Raw genomic sequence first — 26,007 nt, forward strand, 5'->3', positions numbered from 1 at the left:
TCAGGTGGGCTGCCATGCCACACTGGTCTTCCTTCTCTCCGTTGAGTCACGCCACCCTTCTAGTCAATTTTGATAAGAGAATCTGGATACCTTGGTTGCCAGTGAAGGATTCACACACTCATTATGGTTTTTTGTGGTTTTTTTGGAGCCTCCGAATGCATCTCCTTCCAGTCGGCCATCTTGGCCCCTCCCCTCCCCTTTTCTGGTGTTAATTGGGCATTTTATTTGATTCCATATTTTATTTGGTCTTAGTATGTGAATTATAGTTCTTTTTAATTTTTGTGTGTGCTTGCCCTAGAGTTTGCAATATACATTCATAAATAATCGAAGTCCACCTTCAAATATCATTATGCTATTTCACATGTAGTACAGAAATCTTCCAATATAATATGACTGATTCTTCCTTCCCATCCCTTATGACATTGCCGTTACTGACTTTACTTATCTAAAAACTATAATCACCCAATGTATTGTTAATATCATTACTTTAACAGTTACCTTTTAGTCCAATTACAAGAAACAACAATAGTTTTATCTTTTTCTGATGATCTTTTTTTCCTTATGTAGATCTGAGTTTTTGACAATATTGCATTACTGTCACAAGACAAAATTACACTTCCACTTCATGAGCAATGCTTTTGTTCCAGATGTAACTGTTTTATTTCCACCTTCATTACGCAGAAGAGATATCTGCTTGCAAAACTTTACAGTTCAGAGAGGTTTTTGATGGTTAATATTTCAAAGCTACCCAGTGACAGACATAAAATTATGTACCTCATTTATCACTGTGGGAGCTTTGATTATATTTCCCAACCCCAGCTTCATGCCAAACTTTGCATCTGGAATTCACAGTTGCTTGCTCTGTAAACCACTGCTTAGGATGCTATCTTGTTGCCCTCCATAGCATACAGGATCATGAATAACTATACATGCAAATTATAGTAGCATGGCATAGAAAGGTCGTGGCAGTCTGAAAATAAATACTCAATGTGCAGAACCACCACCACTACCACTACCCCAACCCCTCTCCTTCGAGTTACATTTTTCACTGTGGCTGTACCATCCTGAAATATTCTGTATTTATAACCAGTTTGCCTTTCAATTTAAGGGAAATGAGAAGAGTATACTGTCCTCTCCAGGCAGTGATTTTGGGGAGATGTTTTCATGTGTTATAATCATTAGGACTGCTCATACATATTCTAGCTTTCTCTTATTTGGGGCACATGGTGGGATTCTACATGCTCTCCTTCGTTTGAAGGTCAGTTTAGCTTTGCAACTTGTTTTGACCAGTGAAATATGTGCAACGGTGGTGAATATCATTTCTGGACTGAAGCTTTAAGAGACAGTGCAAGTATTGCCAATTCTCTCCTTTGTTCTGTAATGTCTGACAGTCCTGGGATGAGAACAATGCAAAGTACAGCACTCCACCTCCATTCGAAAGGCAGGTTGCATGAGTAAGACGTAAGCCTCACGTCTCTATCTCAAGTAGCACCTCCTCTAAAAATACGCTATCTGCTCACCTTGATTTACTTTTGACTTTGTAGCAAAAAGTCACTATCTGAAATTATATTGTGTATTGATCTATTTTCGGGCTTACTGCCAGTCTGTCTAGAGATGAGAACTCTGTCTCTCTTATTCAAGACCATAACCCTGTTGCCTTGAACGGTGCCGGAAGCATGGCAAGTGCTCGGTCAAGTTTCTCTGAAACACGGAATTAATAAATGGCTTAAATTGGAAATCAGTTTTCCACAAATAAACTAAAACTTGATGAAGCCTTACTGTTGGCACCTTCATATAAGTTACATGCAATAAAAACATTTCGTATGCACTTGCTATTTAGGGAATGCTTCCTCACAGCTTTCCCTCTTTAGAAGTCTCCATTAATTAGAAATGAAAGGCAATCTGTGATGGGAATTCTGATTTATCAGTAGGGTTTACTATATTTTATGTATGTGTGTGTGTGCGCGAGTAGGTAAACAAGCAGGTGACTCTAAACTTGGCCGTGGGCACGAATTACTGGGAAAAAAAGATACAAATGTTAGAAATGACACAGCCGGCTGCTTATGTTATCATTTCCGTCTCCCCTGCCTTTCCAGCAGAGTCAACTTTGATTACCGTTGCAGTGGTTCTTCTAAGAAAATGACGACACCCGGCTTTGTAAAGGAATTCTTTGTTCCCTGGAATGTGATGTACTAGAACAAGATGCATTTCCACATCTGTAGCAAAACAAAGAAAAACACAAAAACACTTTTAGAGACTGTAGGAATAATGAGATTATCAACTGTAACCCCTCAGGGACGGCTGTAACCCCTCAGGGACGGTCCAGATGCTCCTATGGCCACGCACCTGCACCACGGACCTGCGTCCAGGTCGCCCCTACCGCTCGCCCAACCCTACCCCCGCCGTCTGCGCCTGTGCGCAGGCGTCTCTCACGCACCGGGGGCCACCACCACCCTCTCGCGAGAACGTGAGCCTCGCCGTCTGCGCCTGCGCAAGGGAACCCACCAGCCTGGCCCGAACTACCGCGGCATGAGGCCCCGCCCCCGCCCTCTTGGCCACCGTGTGCGCCTGCGCGCGGGATAGTCGCCGGCCTTGCCCTCTGCAGCTGTCGGCGGCGCTGCAGGCGAGCGCAGGACGATGATGAAGAGGACTGGGCTGCTGGGCGGTCCCCAGCACCCCAGGACCCGGAGCCCCAGGTCGCAGCCTCAGGACCCGGAGGATGTGCCCAGTACCTCCAGGAGACATGCGGACGAAGTAGTCGCCCCACGGGTTGCCAATCAGGCGTGGTGTGGAGACATGGCGGGGAGGACGCTGGCGGCCGTGTAGACCCGCAGCACGACACCGTGGATTCAGCCCGGGAGGGAGTCTAGCTGCGGGCCATGTCCAGCGTGGATTCCAGAAACCCGCCGCCTAGAGTCGCAGGGCATCCCGAGGGAGACCTGGCCCCTGGTGGGAGTTGGGTGCGCCCCTGGAAGCCTCCCCTTCTTGAGACCTGGGAGTTGGCGGGAAGAAGACGAGGCCGCGGGCACCTTGATTCAGACCCGGAAACCACGCCTCCAGGCGTGGCTAGGAGAAACGGGCTCCGGATACCACAGCCACCCCTCTCCCTGCCTAGGAGCACGCCTGTCCCAGCACCTGGGCCTGAAGCAGAGGGAGCTCCAGAGCCCGCGAGTCCCAGAGGGCAGGATCTGTTCCTTCTGAGGTGTCCCTAGGAGCTCCCTGAACCTCAGGCCAAAGGCCAAACCATGGTGGTCAAGTCCCCCAAGTAGGGTGTCTTTTAAGATGACTTGGGTAGCTGGGACGGTGGCTCATGCCTGTAATCCCAGCACTTTGGGAGGCTGAGGCAGGTGAATTGCTTGAGCTCAAGAATTCAAGACCAAGGTGGGCAGCATAGCAAGACTCCCTACCAAAAAAAAAAGTATATATGTGTGTGTGTGTGTATATATACACACACGTACACAAAAAATAGCTGGGCATGGTGGTACAGGCCAGTAGTACCAATTACTGGGGAGGCTGAGGTGGGAGGATTGATTGAGACTAAGAAGTGGAGGCTACAGTGAGCCAAGATTGCACCACTGCATGCCAGCCTGGGCAACAGAGGAAGACCCTGTCCAAGGGGGAAAAATGAAAAAAAAAACAACAAGAAGACTTGAAGTTACCCAGATCAGGACTCACGCAGAGAAAAGCCAACAGGAGCAACACCCCACATTAGGGGAGGAAGATACCTGGGGATGCACTGACTTCAGTTGTGTGAATTTTACCCTACGGCCTTGCTTACTTTATGAGACAGCAGAGGTGGCCAAGGTCAATCCTGCTGCTTTGTGTGGTGAACTCTGCTTTCCTCCCGTTACCATAGGTAAAGGGTCATGTTCCTATGTAAGCCCTCCTGTTCACCAGTCATTTGTGCATGGGGCAGGCTATCATCTCCTGCCTATTCAAGGGAATTGCTAGTCCTGTCTTCTGTATCCTCAGTCACCAACTTCTCAGTTAGTGTTGGACAAACCCTGTGTTCAAAACATGACTGAGGCAGACCTCAATCCATAGAGGCTTATTTAGCCAAGGTCAAGGTCACATCTAGGAAAAAATACAGGATCACAGGAGCATCTGTGACCTGTGCTTTTTCCGAAGAGGGTTTTGGGAACCTCAGTATTTAAGGGGGAAACAGCAAGTAAGAGAGGAAAAAAAGTGAGGGAGGGTAGGCAGTGGCAGATGCTTACATTCTTGTGAAGCTCCGTTTACCCTAGTAAATCTGCATTTTACATGTGAAAAGAGGGAGTAGAGGAAATAGTCAATAATGAGTTCCTCTTAGGATAGGCCCATGGTGGATTTTTAATATTCTCCTTGTCCTATGAAGATAAGCTGGTAACTGACATTGTCAGGGTGAGATTCAGCAGAACTGTTTTAGGGCTAACTTCTGGAGGAGCTGTGTATCCTGGAAGATTCAGCAACTGGCAAGGAATTTCCTTGGGAGCAATGTGTGAGGGAGGCCATCTGGGGAGATATGTGACCTTCTTTTTTTGTGGGAACCTGGCTTCTGGATGAATCTAGGACACAGGATTGTGAAATTACAGCTGTTTGGAAACAAAAGGAAGACAGTATTGTGTGACTTAGTTTCCCAGCTTCACTTTCCTTTGGCGTGGTGAGTTCGGGGTCTTGAGATTCTATTTTCTTTCATACCTGTCAGCACTGTTAAGTAAGCAGGAAGACAACCTGAGGTGGTTTCTGTGTTTTGAGTTCCTGCATAATAAATCACAGCCTCATTTAGTACATAAACCCAAACCTAAATTAGGAGTAAATTTTTTGTAGCAGATAGCCAGATTTCAGCAAATCACAGGCTTCCAGCTAGCGAGACTATGCCCAAATAAGGCAAATGCCTCATTGCGTGATGCTCAAATAAGGCAGCTGCTTAGATAAGGCCAATCAAGTAACTTTTCTCCTTTGCTTACTTGTTCAGCCTGTACAAATTTGCTGCTTACGACTGCTGAGCAGAGCTGTCTAAACCTCTTCTGGTTTGGAGTGCTGCCTTATTTATGAATTGTTCTTTGCTCATATAAAGTTGGTTGAATTTCGCTTGTCTAAAGTTTTGTATTAAACTGTATGTAAAACATCAGTAGCACAATTTGAATTCAGATACCCAAATATTGACTATGATATGTAAGTAATCCTTAAGCAGACTGATTTACAAAGGCCTGAACAACTTTGATATTCTGAAAATTCACCTCTTCTGATGAAAAAATTGTCAAGACCCTACATTTAGCAGGAAAAAAACATGCTTAACAATGCGTGTAGGTTAAATAAGTTATGTTAACAACAACAATATCACAATTAGAAAACTCTTGCTATGCCAGGCACTATGATAAACACACCTTTGTAACTTTTTTAATCCTGAAAAATGTCTAATAAGTATGTATTTAATAATATTTGTATTTAATATTACGTGTATTTAATATTGCCCCTGTTTTGTGAATTAATGCAGCAATAAACTGGCTTGCAATGGTGATGCATTCTATAAGGCAGCCATTGTTGTAATAATGCTAGATAACACTACCAGAATCTCCATTGCTTATAATTCAGGTACCTATTTTTCTTGTCCATAATATGTGAATCCTGCTGAAATCAGCTAGACTTTGCTCCAGGATGAGGGATTGGTCCAATTATGTTCCATCTTTTCACATGTCTTTCATCAGGTTATTAGGAAAGAGTACACTTCACTGGCTGCTGTACTGGGAGGCTTTATCTCCATTAAATGAACCACAGAGAAAAAAGAAGAGAAGAGTTTTACTTCTGTCGTCTGGTGATACATTGCTTTGGTGAATACAAGAAACCACAGGATAAGCAACAACGCTCTTTGATAAATTCCACAGGCTCTCCTGATATGGCAGCCAAGTCTTTTCCCAGTAGCCAACCCTTTGCACTAAACAATGTGGATTTTATTTCTATGGATGTTGTGAATGTGGACCTAAACTTCTCTAAGAGAACTTTTATTTCTCAAGCCTGAAGATGTATTGCATTTTTTTGGTATATGTATTTGATCCACATAAAGAAGGGGGAAAAAAGTTTGTATGTGTGGATAGCATTCCAAGAAGGAACTGTAGCCCCAGGAAAGCTGTTATTTCTGCTCTTCTCCAGCTACCTGCCAACAATTTGTCCTCAAAAGAGGCTCTTTCTGACTATTTAGATCTGTCACTTACAGATTGGCAATTTTCATGCATTTCATTCTGCTTTGCTTTACTTTGCTTTACTGGCATCATTCTGCTTTGCTTTACTGGCATCATCTTTATCAGAAGGATATATAAATATAGATATATGGATATCATTTGTCTTCCCTTTCTCCACATTAACATATTCCATGAGTGCAGGAAGTGAAATATCATCTTTATTTCATTACTCTTTGGTCCATAATACATTCCCTGGCACAAAAGGAACACTTAAATACTTAACTATCAAAATTAAAAAATAAGTAAAATCACTGGATATGGAACATGCTCATTATTAAATGTTTTCATAGCATTCTACCAGAAAACTATCAGCCACTGTTCCACCACGGTGCTTTCCCTCTCTTGCTTCTTGCACCTCCTCTGTTGTTCTTCCTTTTTGTTAGTTCCAGTTCCACATCATAGTCACAGCAAATGTAAGAGAATGGAGAATGCAGTTTTTCAGCTGGGCACAAAGGAACGCTGAGTGAAACAGAAGTTGTTAATGAGGAAGAGGCAGGCACCTAAACTGGGTGTCTCCTGATCACCTCTCTCCCCGTTGCTCTGTGCCCCATATTCAGAGTAGATTCACCAAAGGTCTCCCTTGCTCTCTAGCTTCTAGTCGATTTTGAAAAATTCAGAGCATGGACAAGAAATAGCAGAAAAAGAAATTGTGATTGATTTGAGTATTTATTTTCCTGGCTTCCTCCATGTGGAGTTGCTAAAGACTGGCTGCATCTTTCAGCTGCAATCACAGCTCCTGCCTGGCAGCCTTCTCGGTCTCCAGGTTGTAGGAAGCACTTTGTCTTGTTTATCTTTCAGGCCTGTGGGTGGCAATAATGTTCTTTATTAATACTAGCCTTAAGATTTCACAAATTATTCCAACTGTTTACTGGAAACCACGAAAAGGACACTGACTGACATCGCCACTATGTGTCTTTCTTTTAGGGGTCATAATGTAGGAAACACATTTGTTGTCCTCCAGAGAGGGCCTCCAAGTCAACTCCGCACTCCAGAGAGGGCCTCCAAGTCAGCGCCACACATCTGACTTGCTCCAACCATTTTATGGAGTGCACTGAGGTGTTTTAGGGTCCTGCTTCTCTTCTAGAACAGCATCTTCCCTAGAGTGACTTCTCAGTGCTCCTCAGGCTCAAGGCCAGACCATGAAGATGTCATGTTTTCCCTAGAGCTGAAAGCTCCTTGAATCAAGGGAACATGGATATTTTACTTGACTGCTGTAGCCTTGTAGCAGACAAGATGCTGCTTCCAGCTACAGATCTTGAGAAGGCTGCCTCGCACCTATTTAAAATAACACGAAAATCAGTAGCTCACATTGCAAAGCCCAAAGAAGGAAATCCTCCAACTTCAGTCACTTCAGCTGTTCAACCAAATCCTTAATACATAGGGCTCTTTTTCTCTCTCTGTTCAGGTGTCCACTAGAACAGCAGTCCCCAACCTTTTTGGCACCAGGGACTGGTTTCATGGAAGATAATTTTTCCACAGACTGGGGCAGGTTGGGGGGATGGGTTCAGGATGATTCAAGTAAATTATATTTATTGCATATTTTTATTTCTATTATTATTATGTTGTAACATATAATGAAATAAGTATACCACTCACTATAATATAGAATCAGTAGGAGCCCTGAGCTTGTTTTCCTGCACCTAGATAGTCCCATTTGGGAGGGATGGGGTACCATGACAGATCATCATGCATTAAATTCTCATAAGGAGCATGCAACCTAGATCCCTCGCATATGCAGTTAACATTTGGGTTCATGCTGCCACTGCTCTGACAGGAGGTGAAGCTCAGAAGGTAATGCAAATGATGGGGAGTGGCTGTAAATACAGATGAAGCTTCAGTGGCTCACTTGCTGCTTACCTCTTGCTGTGTGTGGCCCAGTTCCTGATAGGCTATAGACCGGGATTGGGGAGCCCTGCACTAGAATTTTCATTTGACCTCTGTGCTCACTTGATCACAGAGAGTCAAAAGGAGAGAGAAAATAATCATTTCCCTAATCAAAAACTATGAGGTCCCTTCCTTTAGTCTGATTGAGGCAACTCAGGACATGTGTTTACCCTTGGACCAAACATTGTCATCAACAGGATGCTGGGTTTATGCATCTTGGAGCTGGCAATTAGGTCAGCTTTTCTGAAGTACAAGGAAAAGAGGACTCTTGAATCAAATTAATGGTTCCCTTGGGAATGAGAAAGGGATTTGTATGTTTGTTTTTCAGGAGATAATTTTATTCTTTTCCTTCTCAGCATCTTGCTTCACCTTCTGTATCTCCTACCTTGGCTCACCCACTCTGTGGTCCATGTTTCAGGGCCCCACATCTGACCAGTTGCCAACTCATCTTCACTTGGGAATTGGCTGTGAAGAGACAGGCAAGTCTCTTCATCAAGCAGGAGGAAAACATACATGGTGAAGGAAATATGAAATGACCTCATTTCTAGTTTAAGCCACGAGATCTCCTTTGGATGACAAGAGTCTCCCTCTCATCAGCTCATTAAGGAATCTACCATACAACTTCAGTCTTCAGTATTGCCAAAGACTAATGACCCATGATCCAAGAGTTAATGACTATAAATGCATCACCGAAGTCTGTAGAAAAAGGTCCTGATGCCTCCTGCCCTAATAATTTGTATGTGTTTAATTTTCTCTATTTGCAAGATAGAAAACAAAAACTGGTCTGGTTACAACTAACCATGGATTTGCACCAATTATTAGAAAGGGATTTTTCTATCATCAGTGTTCATGCTCATTCCTCAAATATTTATGTTTCAGTCTTGGGGTAATTTATTTCTATTTACTTTAAATTTCCTTATGAAATATTTTCAATTATATCACAGGTTGTTATAGTTGGTGTTAAATTATGTAGAGGTATTACATTGCTACTTAATGCCTGCATTTGATGTGGTTATTAAAATGGTGACACTATAGATCACCATAGCAACACAAACAAAAATTCATAGCCTGTTTCAAACACGAGAGGCTGAAAATATTTCACAGTTATTGAAAGCTAAGTATGAAACAATTCAAACATTTAGCTGCTGAGTAATTGGGATCTAGAAATACGTCAACCTAGATACTGAATTGTTAGAAGAGTCAATATTGAATAATAGCACAGGTCATTTACTTTTAATTGTCTAGCCGTCTGAATGCTTGAGCACATGAACAGTGACTTCACCCATGTGGCTTATTTATGTATGTTTCATAAACAGGCTACCTTCTGAGAGTTAATTGTGTAAACAGGAAAAGTCATTACCTAATAAACTGATGTTCACTTTTACTGATACATTTCCATAAGCATTGCCCAGGGCAGTGTTATGTTTGTCTCTATGGTAACCAATGCTATAAAGAGATAAAAAAATCAAAAGAGGGACTATCAGCAGTATCATACACAAAATATATGCCTAGAATTATATGAGATACCAGAAGATTATGCATTTTTGGGGGGTTCTTATTTGACAGGACACATAAATCACTTGTTGCTTTACTCATTCATAAACTAGAGCTAAACATGTAAGATAGCACCTGTGTTCTCCTGCAAATATGTGTAAGCCTGATTGATGACTATGTGCTTCAAGAAGCTTCTTTGTACCATGTCTCCCTGAATAGGATGGGTACCCTCTCTGATCAGCATGTTAAGGACTCTACCCTAACAAAAGGTATGAAAAAAGTTGGTTGGATTGGCTACATGCCTAGCTTAGGATCAGTTCTCTTCATGCACCTGCTAATACTCATGGTTCCTGACAACAACTTGATATGCTTGCTCTTTGGAAGAGGGGATTAACTTTGACCCTTCTTCCACAGCTGTTCCAGTTCTGCTCCCAACTTTTTGAAAAATTATCTTTTGCAAATATGCCTCTTGTCATTACCATTTTAGCTTCTCTCCCCCTGATTCTCTTCTGAGAAAGTACAAAGAAGAACATCTGTTGAGGCAGGAACACTCAGGAATGTGAGAAAACATTGGAAACTTGGCAAGGCATGCAGGAATGTTGAGTTGGGGTAGGAGGAAGATTGGAAACACGCATATAGTGAAATATATATATATATGATCCATGTATAGATAGATGGATGTAATTGCACTGTTATAAGGAGATTGTTAAGTGGTTTCACCTGCAGGAGTAAGGCATTTCCAACTAGAACAGAGTACCTCATTGCCTCTGTTGCAGAGATCCTCTGAGGAGGCATGATAGATATTTGGGCTGACATGACTCTAGTGTCTGGGACTGATCATTCACTTGTGTATTCAAAATCCCCTATCCCTATTCATGAAGTGCCAAAAGTGCTCTTGGTTTAGTGTAAAAATCACAAACTTCCCCAAAGACTTCCATATCTTTCTGGGAGTTGAAATACTACCACGGGGATGAAAACCAATAAAGGCAATTTAATAATTTACTTTAAACATGTCCTAAGAATCCAATATATAATTGACTTTTGGAGTGAAACATACATTTATCAAAACTTATGTTTATCTGAGTATTTGAAAATCATCTTGCTATAATTCATCTCCACAGAATCCCTATTTACCTAACCTATGGAGAAGATGTGGTTAAAAAGCTACATTTGTCAAACCCTTGGGTGATCAAGACTTATCCTGCTTAGATTGAGGTCCGGTAGTCAGTCAAGGTCATGGTCAGTGTGTATGTCTCCTGCTTCTGGCCATCACTCATCTCTGCATGGAAAACTTGTTGGGAATGTATTGGTCACATGGCTCACCTGTGTCCTCAGCTCCAAGAAAAAGGAGATGTATCACAAAATAGACTTTGTCAAATTGAACATGTGTTTTCATTTTTTTGACTACAGTCAAGGCAGAAAGTGTTGGCAATAGAAGGCTTACACACAGGCAGGCGCACGCGCACACACACACACACACACACAAACACACACGAACACATAAAACATGCTGCCTTCCTGAAAACACATTTGCATCATTTCTGGAGGAAGGTAGAGTAACACCAACCAGTTGCATCTTCTTTGCTTCCAGTTGCTTCCCTTCAGATCAGCTCCACTGCAAACTAGGTTCCAGTCCTGGCTTTGCTACTTAACCTGCTGTAGAACCTTGGTCAGCCTCTCTAAACCTTAGTTTTTATAATCTGTGAATTGGGAATTAAAAATTTCTATGCAATAGGCTTCATTCTAGGGAGAAAGTGATGAAATTAATGCAAAACTCTTATCATAATAAAGTTTCAGTAATTGCTAACTATTATCATTAATATTGTTATTTGAGGGGAATTAAAAGAAACTGAACTGTTTTAACTGAAGTGTAACATTCATATATTAACATGCCCAAATCTTGAGACTATACTTAGATGAAGATTTGCATAATGCTATGCACCTAGGTAACCCCTTCCAAAATACTTAATTATTCAGATTATAGAATATGAACAGAATATCAGAATGTTTCCCCATGCCTTCCCCATGAATTCCCAACTGCTACCTCTCCCTTCAGAGAAGGAGTGAGGATAATTAATCTCCAATTGTTTTAGGTATTTTTGGAATTCATATGGAGGGAATAATTCACTATAGATTATTTTGTGTTTGGCTTCTCCTGCTCTTTTTCTAATGTTTGGAAGATTTATGCATATTGCTCTTTGTAGAAATACTTCATTTCTATTGCTATATTCAGTTTTTGCTATATTGTAATATTCAATGGTATGAACACTGTGATGTGTTAATTTGTTTTCTTATTTGTGGACACTTTTGTTGTTTCCAGATGTGGCTCTTATGAAGAAATCACTGTTTTTGTTTTTTTTTTTTTTTCTTGGAGAACAAATTTATCTTGGGGGTATGCCTAGAAGGGGGACTTCTGAGTCAACAGATTGGTGTTGACTTAGATTTACTAGATGATTTTGCCACAAGTTGTTGGGCATCCAAGGTAATCATATCTCAATCCAACAGCAACTTTCCACCTTCTAATTTTGTTTCTGCCAAAGGTGTTTTTCTGGCTTTAAATGGAAGAAACCATGATATTTGGCCTAGTTTTATATTCTTGGCCATCAGAGAAGCCCATGGATACCTACGGTACTATAATAATCAATAAAAATACAAATCAATTCATCTATCCTCTTTCTTTTATGCAAAATCCTGCTTATAATGTTTGAACAACTGATCCTCTTTATTTCTTTATTTCCAGCTCTTCTCATATTTTCACATCTCCTAACATCCACTTTACTTCAGTCACTTTGCTACAGAAAAGAAAACCTGTTGAAAGAAAAAAGAAATAATGAAAAAAAAAGGCAACCTATGAACTAGTCGTGCTGTGTTTCAGTCTCACCTTTCGAAGTCTCAATCAAATAACACCATTAAACTTGTCGTGTTCACTATTGTGATTGCTTTCACACCCCCTCATGGAAGGCTGCAGTTTCAGGAAGTGTAATCCCTGCCTTGAAGCCTCCACACCCACCTACGTTAGCCTTCTCCTGTAACAAAGCAAAACAAGTTCTGACAGCTTGGCCTGTATCCCAGTGGCTGAACCAGGGCTCTCAATTGGTTCTGAAACATTCAAATTAGGAACTGCTGTGTCTTTGCTCTGGAGATCAATCAAAGCACTTTCACAGAAGTGTAAAAATGAACCTCAGAATGGATAAACTCTAACAGGAAGTCATCACCTTATCTTCTAGCAGCTCAAATTGTTTTGCTTCTAAACCTCTGGACAAGAAAAACTATACTCTGGTTTAACAGAAGCATGAAAGATGCCAACACATGTGCAAAAGTTTGAACTGATGGAGGGAGAGAAAGAGAGGAGAGAGAGAGAGAGAGAGAGATGGATTCCCTGCAAGGGGTGTTAAAAATGTGTGGGGTTGGACACTGGAGTCTGGAAGACCTGTTGCTATTTTTATTCCCTACGCAAGTGGCAGCAGGTGAACTATAGGATGCTATCTCTTGTGCCGAGCTGAGGGGTTGCAAAATTAAGAATCAGCGCCAGGCAGCCCATAGCAGAATTACAGATGGGGTTTTGGTGCTTCTCACAACATGGTAACTATGTAGATGGTTCCTGAAGATAGGATAGGAACTGGTCTGATCATTAGTCATTGGTTTTCTGAGCACCATACCCTAAGGGGAGATCATTAACAGCAGCACAGAGATTTGGGGGCAGTTTTGTATTTTGCTTTTCTTAAACTTCAGTAACTATTAGGTAGGAGATTTCAAATCCTGAGAAAAACCTTGAAAATGAAATAAAACACCCACATATTTCTCAATTTGAGAAGGATTTGGGAGTCAAACATGAGCTACTGGAGGAGGAAGAGCAGAAGCTGCTTTTATTTTACCCGACGGTGCTTCTGTGACCTGCAGGATGTCTGTCATCTCATTCCACCCACAGTGACACTGAGTCAGTGTAATGGCTGAGAACGCTCTGCTTAGACAGGCATCAAGCATGTGCTGCAGCTGTACATGGACAGGCAGATCAGGGCACGCAGGGATGAGCCCAGGTGACAGAAATAGGAAAATTCTCTGAAGACAGCACCGCCTCATGGAGGACAGCACCCGTGTTTAACTTCTATGGAGGCTACCCACTCCACATTACCTTCTTTTGAAGGGCCTGTTTCCCTTGTCCCCGTAACTGTTGTGGTATTTACGGCGAAGTTTCAAAACTTCTTAAAACTCCCCAACTTTGGTGCCAACTTGGACAACGTTCTTTTATGCACTCCTTTTTAGTTATCCCCACCTGCCCAGCTCCCTTATTAGGTCGAGACATTTTAATTAAATTATCTGCTTCCCTGACTATTCCTGGGCTACAGCCAAACCTCACTGCCACCCTTTTCCCCAGTTCAAAGCCTCCTTCACATCCTCCCTTTGTGTCTCCCTACCTTAATCCACAAGTATGGGAAACCTCTACTCCCTCCTTGGCAACTGATCATGCACCCCTTATCATCCCACTAAAACCTAATCACCCTTACCCCGCTCAGTGCCAGTATTCCATCTCACAGCAGGCTTTAAAAAGGTTAAAGCCTGTTATTACCCGCCTGTTACAACATGGCCTCTTAAAGCCTACAAACTCTCCTTACAACTCTCCTATCCTACCTGTCCAAAACCAGACAAGTCTTACAGGCTGGTCCAGGACCTGTGCCTTATCAACCAAATTGTCCTGCCTATCCACTCTGTGGTGCCAAACCCGTATACTCTCCTATTCTCAATACCTCCCTCCACAACCCATTATTCTGTTCTGGATCTCAAACATGCTTCCTTTACTATTCCTTTGCATCCTTCATCCCAGCCTCTCTTCACTTTCACTTGGACTGATGCTGACACTCATCAGTCTCAGCAACTTACCTGGGCTGTACTGCCGCAAGGCTTCAGGGACAGCCCTCATTACTTCAGTCAAGCCCTTTCTCATGATTTACTTTCTTTCCATGCATCTGCTTCTCATCTTATTCAATATTTTCATGACCTTCTACTTTATAGCCCCTCCTACATATCTTCCCAACAGGACACCCTCCTGCTCCTCCAACATCTATTCTAAAAGAGATATCATGTAGCCCCCTCCAAAGCCCAAATTTCTTCCTCATCCGTTACCTATCTTGGCATAATTCTTCATAAAAACACACATGCTCTCCCTGTTGATTGTGTCCGGCTAATCTCCCAAACCCCAACCCCTTCTACAAAGCAACAACTCCTTTCCTTTCTAGGCATGTTTAGGTACTTTTGCCTTTGGATACCTGGTTTTGCCATCCTGACTAAACCATTATATAAACCCACAAAAGAAAACCTAGCTGACCCCATAGATCCTAAATCCTTTCCCCACTCCTCTTCTCATTCCTTAAAAACAGCACTAGAAGCTACTCCCACTCTAGCCTTCCCTAACTCATCCCAACCCTTTTTCATTACACACAGCCGAAGTACAGGGCTGGGTGGTCAGAATTCTTACACAAGAGGCAGGACCACGCCCTGTAGCCTTTGTGTCCAAACAACTTGACCTTACTGTTTCAGGCTGGCCCCTGCATTATTCCTGATACCACACCTGACCCCCATGACTGTATGTCTCTGATCCACCTGACATTCACTCCATTTCCCCATATTTCCTTCTTTCCTGTTCCTCACCCTGATCACACTTGGTTTATTGATGGCAGTTCCACCAGGCCTAATCGCCACACAACAGCAAAGGCAGGTTATGCTATAGTATCTTCCACAACTATCATTGAGGCTACTGCTCTGCCCCCCTCCACTACCTCTCAGCAAGCCGAACTCATTGCCTTAACTCGAGCCCTCACTCTTGCAAAAGGACTGCGTGTCAATAATTATACTGACTTTGAATATGCCTTGCATATCCTGCACCACCATGCTGTTATATGGGCTGAAAGAGGTTTCTTTACTACACAAGGGTCCTCCATCATTAATGCCTCTTTAATAAAAACCCTTCTCAAGCCTGCTTTACTTCCAAAGGAAACTGGAGTCCTTCACTGCAAAGGCCATCAAAGGGCCTCAGACCCCATTGCTCAAGGCAACAATTATGCTGATAAGACAGCTAAAGAAGCAGCCAGTATTCCTACTTCTGTCCCTCATGGCCAGTTTTTCGCCTTCTCATCAGTCACTCCTACTTACTCTCCCACTGAAAATTCCTCCTTCCAGCCTCACAGGCTCATTCCATTCTATCAACCTTTCATAACCTCTTCCATATGGGTAACAAGCCACTAGTATGCCACTAAGAACCTCTCATTTCCTTTAAGACGTTTGCCCTGCATTTCACTCCATCCTTGGCTACCTTCCCCTGTTCCTCAGACTCTCCTTCCAGCCCCCTTTCTTGTTTACTTATACCCAACCCCATGAATAGCAATGAAAGGTTGCTTGTAGACGCTATGCGCTTTCTCATACACCATAAAAATCAATGCCCCATCCCCCACCCAGTTGCCCCATCAATCCCCGTTACAGCTTCTAATGGCTGCTGCCCTTACTAAATCCCTAAGAGTCTGGGTGCAAGACACCTCTTTTGCTGCTCCTGGCCATCTTTTCACTTTACATTTCCAGTTTTGCCTTACAAAAGTCTCCCCTTCCTCTGTGGCTCCTCCACCTACACGTGTCTACCTATCAATTGGACAGGCACATGTACACTAGTTTTCCTCACCCCACAAAATCAATTTGCAAATAGGACCAAACAGCTTCCTGTTCCCCTCATGACACCAACACTTTACTACTATTTTGTTTTGTTTTTCTCATTATTAATAGAAGAAGACAGGAATAGGCTTCGACTTACTGCTGAAAAAGGAGGACTCTATATTTTTAAAGGAAGAGTGTTGTTTTTAGCTAAACCAATCTGGCCTGGTATATGACAACATAAAAAAAAAAAAAAAAAAAAACTCAAGGATAGAGGCCCAAAAGTCACCCACCAAGCAAATAATTATGCTGAACCCCTTTTGGCACTCTCTAATTGGATGTTCTGGGTCCTCCCAATTCTTAGTCCTTTAATATCTGTTTTTTTCCTTCTCTTATTCAGGCCTTGTGTCTTCTGTTTGGTTTTTCAATTCATACAAAACCTCATTCAGACCGTCACCAATCATTCTATATGATAAATGCTACTTTTAACAACCCCACAGTACCATCCTCTGCCCCAGGATCTCCCCACAGCCTAAATTCCTAATCCTTTTAACTCACTATCAAATTTTCTTTAAGGTGTCTGTGCAGTCACTGGTCACGCTTGAAGCAGTTCCGAGAAACATCGCCCCTACCCCAATAATCCCCAGTAAAACTTATATTTTCTTTATCTTTTCTTATAACTTCATATTTTATAAGTAAAAAGACAGGAATGTCAGGCCTCTGAGCCGAAGCTCAGCCCTTGTAACCCCTGTGACCTGCACATATACGTCCAGACGGCCTGCAGGAGCCAAGAAGTCTGGGGCAGCCCAAAACTGCAAAAAAGAGGAAACAGCCAGCTGCTGTCTTAACTGATTGACCAACCTTATGACATTCCATTATGGCTTGTTCCTGCCCTGCCCCAACTGATCGATCGACCTCGTGACATTCTTCTCCTGGACAAAGAGTCTTATGATATCCCCATCATGCACCTTGTGACCCCCTCCTCTGCTGATAATAGATAACCACCTCTAACTGTAACTTTCCACAGCTTACCCCGGTCCTATAAAACTGCCCCTCTCCTATCTCCCTTTGCTGACTCTCTTTTCAGACTCAACCGACTTGCACCCAAGTGAAATAAATAGCCTTGTTGCTCACGCAAAGTCTGCTGGTGGACTCTCTTAACACGGACTCATGTGACACAATTAATTTAAATTTTCACAGAGGAGATTAACCAGTTTGCACAGAGAGAAAGAGGCCAGAGACTGATGTAAGAAATTCTTACCCTTCTGTCTGCATGCCGGGTTTCTGGGTTCTCTCTCCCTGAGCAGCTCTGGTGACCCTGCCTGACTGTTTGCAAACAAACACATTGCCATGAATCAAGAATATTCACAAACACTTTACAAATTTTGAAGAAATTAGGCAGAGAGAGAGAAATATGACTCAAATTCTATTTGTGAGAATACACTCTACACACTTGAAGTATCAGGAAGCCTACAAGCCAAAGTTTGTTTAAAGATAAAAAGCTGGTGTGCTCCATTAATTCCTGTAGCCCAACAAAGGTAGCTTTAGGAATTCCAGATAAATGGAACGAATGATGACTTGCTAGAAATGCATAGGAGACAAAATAACTATTCACAGAACCAAATAAAAGCCTTCTCCTAGCATGGGTTTATATGGAGAGACACACAAAGCCAAAGGAGACTAAACAGGAAACCAATGAAAACTAGAAGCAAAAACAAATAAACAAAACAAAACAAAACAAAAACCCCTAAATTTTCATACTCAACTTACCCTGGAAAGTGCAGTGTTACCTAGGGCCCCCAAAAACCCACATAATGACTATTCCTGATATACAATTCAATATCCTTAAGTTCACCAGTATCATTAGACATTCTGTGCAATCAAGAAATCCACTTTAGGTACATGACCAACAAGTACTCTGGCACTGTTCACGGAAAATGGTAAACACAGAGGGAAGCAATGCAAGCATGTGTGTGGAAATTGGTTTTACGCTAAATTCAGCCTCATGCTTAACCGTAGTGAAAAAAGAATTGCGAAACTGCCGATGCATTTTTACAATACTTCTTACCTTAATCAACACTAAGAGTTTTAACTATGAAAATGTTCATTAGCGAAATGTTTCCAATTCTTTATCAGGTTTTGAGGAATATTTTATTATTTAAACTTTTTCCACTCCTTTCTCCCCTACTTAATGATTCCTTACTACATTGATTCATAAATATTGTTTTCAAATCTGTAATTTGAACTAACTTTTATACAACTTCTGAATTAGACAAAATTATTCTTTTTTCCACTAATAACATAAGCCTTTCTGGCACATTTTGTATACAGAATTACGTGCTAAGTAGAATTTTATTTTTAGTAACTTAAAACTTTAGGGAAACCCTAAAAAGCAAACTCTGAACTATTAGATATGGGCATTTATAGGGAAGAATAATTCCACAATTTTAGAAACACGTTTCTCCATATTACAACCCGTTTTTAATTGGAAATGACCCATAGATCAAATGAGCATTAAAAATAGCTTTTAAGATTTTAATTTACACAAAACATTTGCTTAAAATAACTATCCTCTTCACTGTACTCAATTTTTTACTTTTAACAAGGGAGACATCAATCAACATTTGCCAAATGAACCTTGGTTTGGTCCGGAAAGGGGGGACAACTCAAAGAGAGGAGGGGGCTTGGGGCTTTCAGAGCATGGGTGGGAGACAAATGGTTGCATTCCTTTGACTTTCTGATTAGCCTTTCCAAAGGAAGCAATCGTATATGCATTTATCTCAGTGAGACTTTGAATAGAATGGGAGGCAGACTCGCCCCTAGCAGCTCCCAGCTTGAACTAACGTTTTAAAATATCTAGCAAAGACAAACATAAAATTCAGACAAAATGCATGCTGACAATTCTGAGGGCATTTCTCTTTTTATTCCACCAATAATTGTAAAGCCAACTTGTTTAGTAAAGTTATACTTACGTGAACTTGAAAATTGCTCAGACTTATTTTATTTAATTTATGAGCATTCTTTTACTTATAACCAATTTGGAAGACACAATATATAACAATAAGTATATATACAAATAACCACATCTAGACACACATAAACGAAGAGCCAATAGCTTGGAACCTTGGCCATGAGATAACAATACAAGCTTGCCGGTTTTACTTTGCCCCAGTAGATAATCCAAGGAAGGCTGTCAACCAAAATTTTGGGTACATCAGTCTCCAAGACAGTTTGATTTTTAAAGGCTAAACCTCCCCAGACTCCAAGGAGCACTGGGGCCAAACAGTACCAAAGGAGGGTGTCACTGCTTAGAACCAGGCTCCCTGCTTAGAACAGCAGCACAAAAGCCTGAATATATGCAATTCCATCCCACTTTCCAATTAGACAGTAAACTTCAGATTCTAAGCAATTTTGGGGCCAAACAGCATTGCAACTGTGAGAGAAAATTCCAAGGAGGGCTTATTACTAGACCTCAGAACCTCTGCCAGGAACATCCTCTTTGGAGAGTTTGAGGTCCAAAGGATCCCCCAGAGCATCCACTTGTGGGGTCTAATCTTAGAGTTCCAGATGTGTCTGGCCTTAGGTAGGCACTGGTGCCACTTTGCATGTGTTCCCTCCAGAGCCTCCTGTGAGCTTTCCTTTGGTACCTGGGTGTAATCCCCAACTTTGAGCATCCTTATAATTTGATAAGGCCATGCTTTTCCATGCTTCTTGTTCCATGAACTTTAATGATAGGAACTGGAGGCTGGGTGGGTTTCCTTCACCCTTAGCCAGTTGAATAGGGGAAGGGAAGAATTTAGCATAGGAAAAGAAGGTTTCAGTCACCTGAAACATGTGCGAGTTTGCTCTGAGCTGTGCCACATATAGGGATCAGGGACCACACACCGAAAACATATAAAACAGATCCTTCCCCTTCGGGGCAGGCCGATTATTCCTATTCATTCTTAGGCCTTCAGGCAATACCGGGGAGTGACCCCAGTCAATTGCCCTCAATTTCCAAGGAGCTACTAGGAAACAGCCATTGAAAGACTGAAAAAGAAAGAGGAAAACAATGAAAGAGATCCACATTCCTTAAGTGAACCGGGTGGTGGCGGTCAGGCCTCTCCACATGGAAACCCCTTAGTTTCACTGACCATGGCCAGAAACCTGAAGTCACTTCCATGTTAGATGCTGCCCACCAAGGGCTCCAGGTTGGAAAGGAAAGGAGAGAGAAAGAGATTCCCCTTTATGGAGTAGAAAAGAAAAGGAGAAAGGAGAAGAATAAATCCCAAATTTGGGGCTTACCTCTTCCTCCTTCCTGGGTCACCAAAATATGTTAATGATGGAGGGTGTCCAGGTTCTCGGGGGTATTTAAACTCCCAAAAATTCTATAACGGGGCCTTTGAGCCCCTCTGATCAGGCTCACTCCCACACTGTGGACTGTACTTTCACTTTCAATAAAACCCTTCATTCCTTCCTTGCTTTGTTTGTGCGTTTTGTCCAATTCTTTGTTCCATTGGTTGCTTTGGGTACGCCCTATGTAAATGGGGAGGATGAAGTAAAGTTACAAAGTCATTTACAGCATACGCCCTATGGAGAGGATATTTCCTGTTATAGCTGAAGTGTGAATCAGCCTTATGTTCCCTGCCTCCAGACCCTATTTTCCTGCCTCAAAACCAGCTTTGAAAAACCCTCAGTCTACCAGCCTTTGATGAGATTGATTTAAGTAATAACTCTCTCCCATGTGGCGTGGCTGGCCTCATGTCAATTACATTTTCTTTGCTGCAATGCCACGCTCTCTGTGAATTGATTTTGTTTGTGCAGCAGGCAGGAAGAACAGTCCGGTGGTTACATCAGCCTTTCCACAAACAGATAAACAAGCCAACAGGCCAAGACATCCAGTATTTATCACTTTTTTTCCTCTTAATATGTGGAGTTGAAAATTTATATACCATTTATAAACATTACAAAATCTTTCAAATGTTATTTTAAGAGCACCCTTATATTTTCTGCACCTCTTCTACCCTTACAATGTTGTAAACAATGGGTGGGCAATAAAACAGGTTTCTGAGCCAAGCTAGTGTTCTCCTTCAAGAAGGCATCATTGTTTCTGTGAATGCTTCAATGTTTTATTTTCATCACAGAGAAAACAAAGCAGAGTAAAATGAAACAAAAAGAATACAAACACACACGCACTGTGCAGCACTATTTACCTGCCCTGCATTCCTCCTACTTTTTCCCTCTAGAACATACATTTCTGCAGATTTCTATCTGCCTCTGCCTCACATTGGGAAAAATTTCATTGCATATAAACACAAGATAGCAAAAAATTACTTAGTGACTGCCTGCTTGCAGTAGACAACTGTGACTTGCTTGTTTTTGTTTTGTTTCTGTTTTCTCTCTTACCACAATTAATCCCCCTTTTGAAATTAGCACTTGATTTTTCTTTTTCTTTTTTTTTTAGATTCGCCTTCTCCCTTCTCACCACCATCCCTGCAGCTCCATGCATCTCCTTCATATGGGGCTGACTTCAACCTCAGGATGCAGGGCAGTCACCTAACCCAGGCCTGACCAATCAGGTCACACCTCTTAGAGAGTATTTAAAGGGCAGGCTTGAAGGCCACTGAGATCTCTTCCTGGGGCTTTGCTGAGAATACTGAGGGAAGTTGCCGTTTCTTCTGTTGGTTTTCTCTGCTGATAGATGAATAGCTTGGAGATGCAGGTGTTTATCTTGTTTTATTTGGGAAGCGTCTACTTGAAAATTACAGAATAAAATAGATCCAGATATGAAAATCCCATTACCTGAAGACATTTTTGATAACCTGGTCCCCTCTTGTACCTTTCAGCTGCATAAGAAAAGACATTGCCTTATTTGTGTGTTCATGTATGTCTTTCTTTATAGGCTTAATCACAGTGGAGGTAGGTCTTGCTCACTTTCATCTGAGACCTGATGAGTATGTTGATCACACACTCTGCACCTTACTGTGTTCACCCCATTCTATCCATTCTGCCTCTGGGTTTTGAAAACATTGCTTCTTATTCTCAAGATACCTTCCCCCTTTGTCAGATTGGTAGCATCCCAGCTATTCAAATAAATGCTCCCTCTTCTACCGCTCTCCCTGGATGGGCCAATGGTCTGCCCTTTAGCATTCACAGCTTTGGTCTACTGCACTGGACTATGAGTGACCCGGGGTGGAGACTGCGTCTGAGTCATCTTTATTTGCAGTACCCACCACAAAATGTTCATGCTGAACAAGCAGAGGAGGCGCCACATCCTGTTCTTTACAGATTTTGATTACTGTCAGGTGCCTGGCTGGTTGGAAAAAAAATCTTCCACTTTCCTGGCTTTCTGAGTGTCTTTCTTTTCTGGATCTTCATCAGGAGATGGGCTGAGCCACACCAAGCTCATGCAGTCCTGTTGCTTCAGGGGATGTTCAATATCCAGGTAGCCGCAAAAACAGAAGGTAGATAGTTATGAATCTACCTTTTAGTCTCTTTCTGCCTTAACATACCGTAATTTTGAAGAGGCTTTCTTTGCTTTTTACTTGAATGTGCTTGTGTCTGAGGGAAATACTGAGATACAGACATCCAGCAGAAAATGTTTCCTGGCATTGGAATCCGGCACACATCCACCTCTTCTGTGTTTACCCCAATGCTGCTGTTAGTGAAGGAACAGGCAGAGACCCTGAGACAGCCTGGGAGTCACCTACAGGAAGAGACAGGGCTCCTCCTGAAGAGGAAGTCACCGGGGTCTGGCAAGCAGGTCAGCTCACTTTATTACCACCCGGGGCCCAGGTCTCTTTCTATCCTTCATGGAGTGGTTCCCAGCTCTAATAATGAAAACACTTAAGGAGCTTTCCAAAACAAGGATTCCTGAGTCCTATCCCAGATTTAGAAGTCTGGAGATCTAGCAGTAGTCACCTGGGGAATTCTTGTTTTGTTATTGTTGTTGTTGTTGTTGTTGTTGTTTTTACAAAGCTCTTCAAGTTTGACAACCACTACCTTAAAACACACACTTCTACCATTTCAGTCAATTAAAGATGCAATATTAACATATTCTCTGTACCTCCCAGAAAACCAGAGCACAAAGGCCTTTAATTTCCCAGGATTGGCCCATGTTACAGAAAGGAATCCTAACAGATTTGAACATCTTCTGTTGCACCACAGTAGGGTGCTTGGAAAATATGTTGTTTTCTGTCTCCCTCCAGGCATACACCTAAGAGAGCACTTCACAAAATTATTGACTGAGAAGTGGCCATGTGTCTTGTTTTGGCCAATTAAATGTGAGCAGAAATCATGTGGGTCACTTCCAGGTGTAAGATGTAAGAGGCTTGCATCCTTCATCTTGCTCGTTTGTCTCTCTCTGCCATGACAGCTGACCATCTTCCAGAAAGGCAATGCCTAGCAAGTCTGGCTCAGAGGTCAGGACAAGCAATGTCATGGTGGAGCAGCCTTCTGAGGTGAACGAGTAGCCTGAAAATCCTAAGTAATCTCCAAAAACCTTCTAGAATTTATGCGTGAATTTAGCATTGTCTCAGAATACAAGGTTAACACTCCAAAATCTACCATATTTCTATATCTTACCAGTGTACAATTAGAAACCCAAATTAAAACACACACACACACACACCCCAATGCTATGTAGAATAGCTCCCCTAAAGTGAAATACATTGATATAGATTTAACAAGACATGTAAAGTTTGGTATGTTGGAAATGACAAATGCTGATAACAGAATCAGTGAATACCTACATAAAATGAGAACGAATTCATGTCAACATAGTAAAGATGTTACTTTTCCCCAAATGGATCTTTAAATTTAATGCAATACTAGTTAAAATCTCACCAGGATTTTTATAGTTATAGATATGCTAATTCTATAATATATATGGAAAAGAAAATAAATTAGAAGACCAAAACAATGTTGAAAATCAAAAATATAGTTGGAAGAAACAGTACCCAATTTTAAGACTTACTATTAATTGATAGTAATCAACACATTGTTGCAGTAAGGAAGAAATGGCTACTCCCAGGACCTAGACTGTGATCTTTAAATGCTATTAACCAGTAAAGAGAACCAGAGCCCCAAAAGGAAATGGCTGATCCAAATATTGGTCGGAAAAGGCACAAAATGAACCTATGTATCTTGTTATAATTGAAAGCAAGGACACCGTCAACTATTAATGCAATTTAGTCAAAAAAAGATACAGGGACCTGACCAAAGGCCATCCCTCTGGATAAATAAGTGACAATCTGAGGATAAAAAAAAAAAAAAGATATCGGCAATACTTTGTAACACACAAAACAGCCAAAACGAGTAACGTTTTGAGCTTACTAGGCTACCATGTTACCATTTTGACTTTCAGAACTGTAATATTGGCCAGGCATGGTGGCTCACACCTGTAATTCCAGCACTTTGAGAGGCCAAGGCAGGCAGATCACTTGAGGTCAGGAGTTCAAGACCAGCTTGGCCAACATTGTGAAAACCCGTCTCTACAAAAATACAAAAATTAGCCAGGCATGATGGCAGGTGTCTGTAATCCCAGCTACTCAGGAGGCTGAGGTGAGAGAATTGCTTAAACCTGGGAGGCGGAGGTTGCAGTGAAGCGAGATCATCCCATTGCACTCCAGTCTGGGTAACGGAGTGAGACTCCATATCAAGAAAAAAAAAAAAAAAAAGAACTGTAATATAATAAATTTATATTGTTTTTAGCCACTACATTTGTCACCACTTACTAGGGTAACGTTAAGAAATTTTTCTATTTTCTGTAGAGGCCCTGGAGCTCCTTAGCTTTGGGATAAGCCAGTACTTTCCCCAACTGTGGGGTCAGCACATGGAAGTGAGAAAAAGGAAGGACCATCATGGTCTGCAGTGGTCAGGGAAAGCTGCCTGGAGGAGGAGAAAGTGGAGGAAGCAGCAAGCCTGGAGGGATGGGGTCAATACCTTAAAGCATCTGTCAGCCATGGGGATCAGATTTTTTAAGCAGTCACAACACTAGACTTTTAATTCAGAAAGTTCTGTAAGCAATTAAAAGCCGCTGTTGTTTTAAACTATTCTTGTGTCACCTGCTGGCAATGAGGAAAATGATAAATCACCTCAACAAAATGCCTCAGTGAGTTGGTACACATTTTTGCATTTTATTTGCACATATTCTAAGCTACAACCATGTCAAAGCTTCCCATTATCTTTTGTGTTTTGTTTGTTTTGTTTTTTGAGACGGAGTCTCCCTCTGGTGCCCAGGCTGGAGTGCAGCTGTGTGATCTAGGCTCACTGCAACCTCCCTCTCCCTAGCACAAGTGATCCACTCACCTCAGCCTCCTGAAGAGCTGGGACTACAGGCACCCACCACCACACCTGGATAATTTTATTTGTTGTTTGTTTGGTTTGAGACAGGATCTCACTCTGTCATCTAGGCAGGAGTGCAGTGGCACAATCTCAGCTCACTGCAACCTCCGCCTCCTGCATTCAAGCGATTCTCCTGCCTCATCCTCCCAGGTCGATGGGATTACAGGCGCCCACCATGCCTGGCTAATTTTTGTATTTTTAGTAGAGATGGGGTTTCACCATGTTGGCCAGGCTGGCCTTGAACTCCTGACCTCAAGTGATCCTTCTGGCTCGGCCTCCCAAAGGGCTGGGATTACAGGTGTGAGCCACCATGCCAGGCAAATGTAATTACGTTTGACCTCACAAATTTACTTGCAAATATATGGTGATCGTTAGACACTTGCTACATAGCGGGATACACTCGGGAAAGCAGGTATGGTGCCTGCATTGACTGACGTTGAAACCTAAGCGA

At 42.1% G+C, this 26,007-nt stretch overlaps 1 long non-coding RNA gene across 1 annotated transcript in view; it reads right to left on the bottom strand.

The window, feature by feature from the left end:
- The window catches only part of LOC126930966 (uncharacterized), a 47,514-nt gene extending 26,625 nt beyond the window's left edge, over window positions 1-20,889 (bottom strand). Inside the window, exons 1-2 of the long non-coding RNA XR_007717734.1 lie at window positions 20,517-20,889; window positions 2,116-2,216 (exon numbers count right to left, since the gene is read on the bottom strand). This is a non-coding gene — a long non-coding RNA (uncharacterized LOC126930966). The remainder of the gene's footprint in view (window positions 1-2,115; window positions 2,217-20,516) is intronic.
- Between the last annotated feature and the right edge of the window lie 5,118 nt (window positions 20,890-26,007).

The sequence above is a fragment of the Macaca thibetana genome, chromosome 11 (genome assembly GCF_024542745.1).
Source record: "Macaca thibetana thibetana isolate TM-01 chromosome 11, ASM2454274v1, whole genome shotgun sequence".
Lineage (NCBI taxonomy): Eukaryota > Metazoa > Chordata > Mammalia > Primates > Cercopithecidae > Macaca > Macaca thibetana.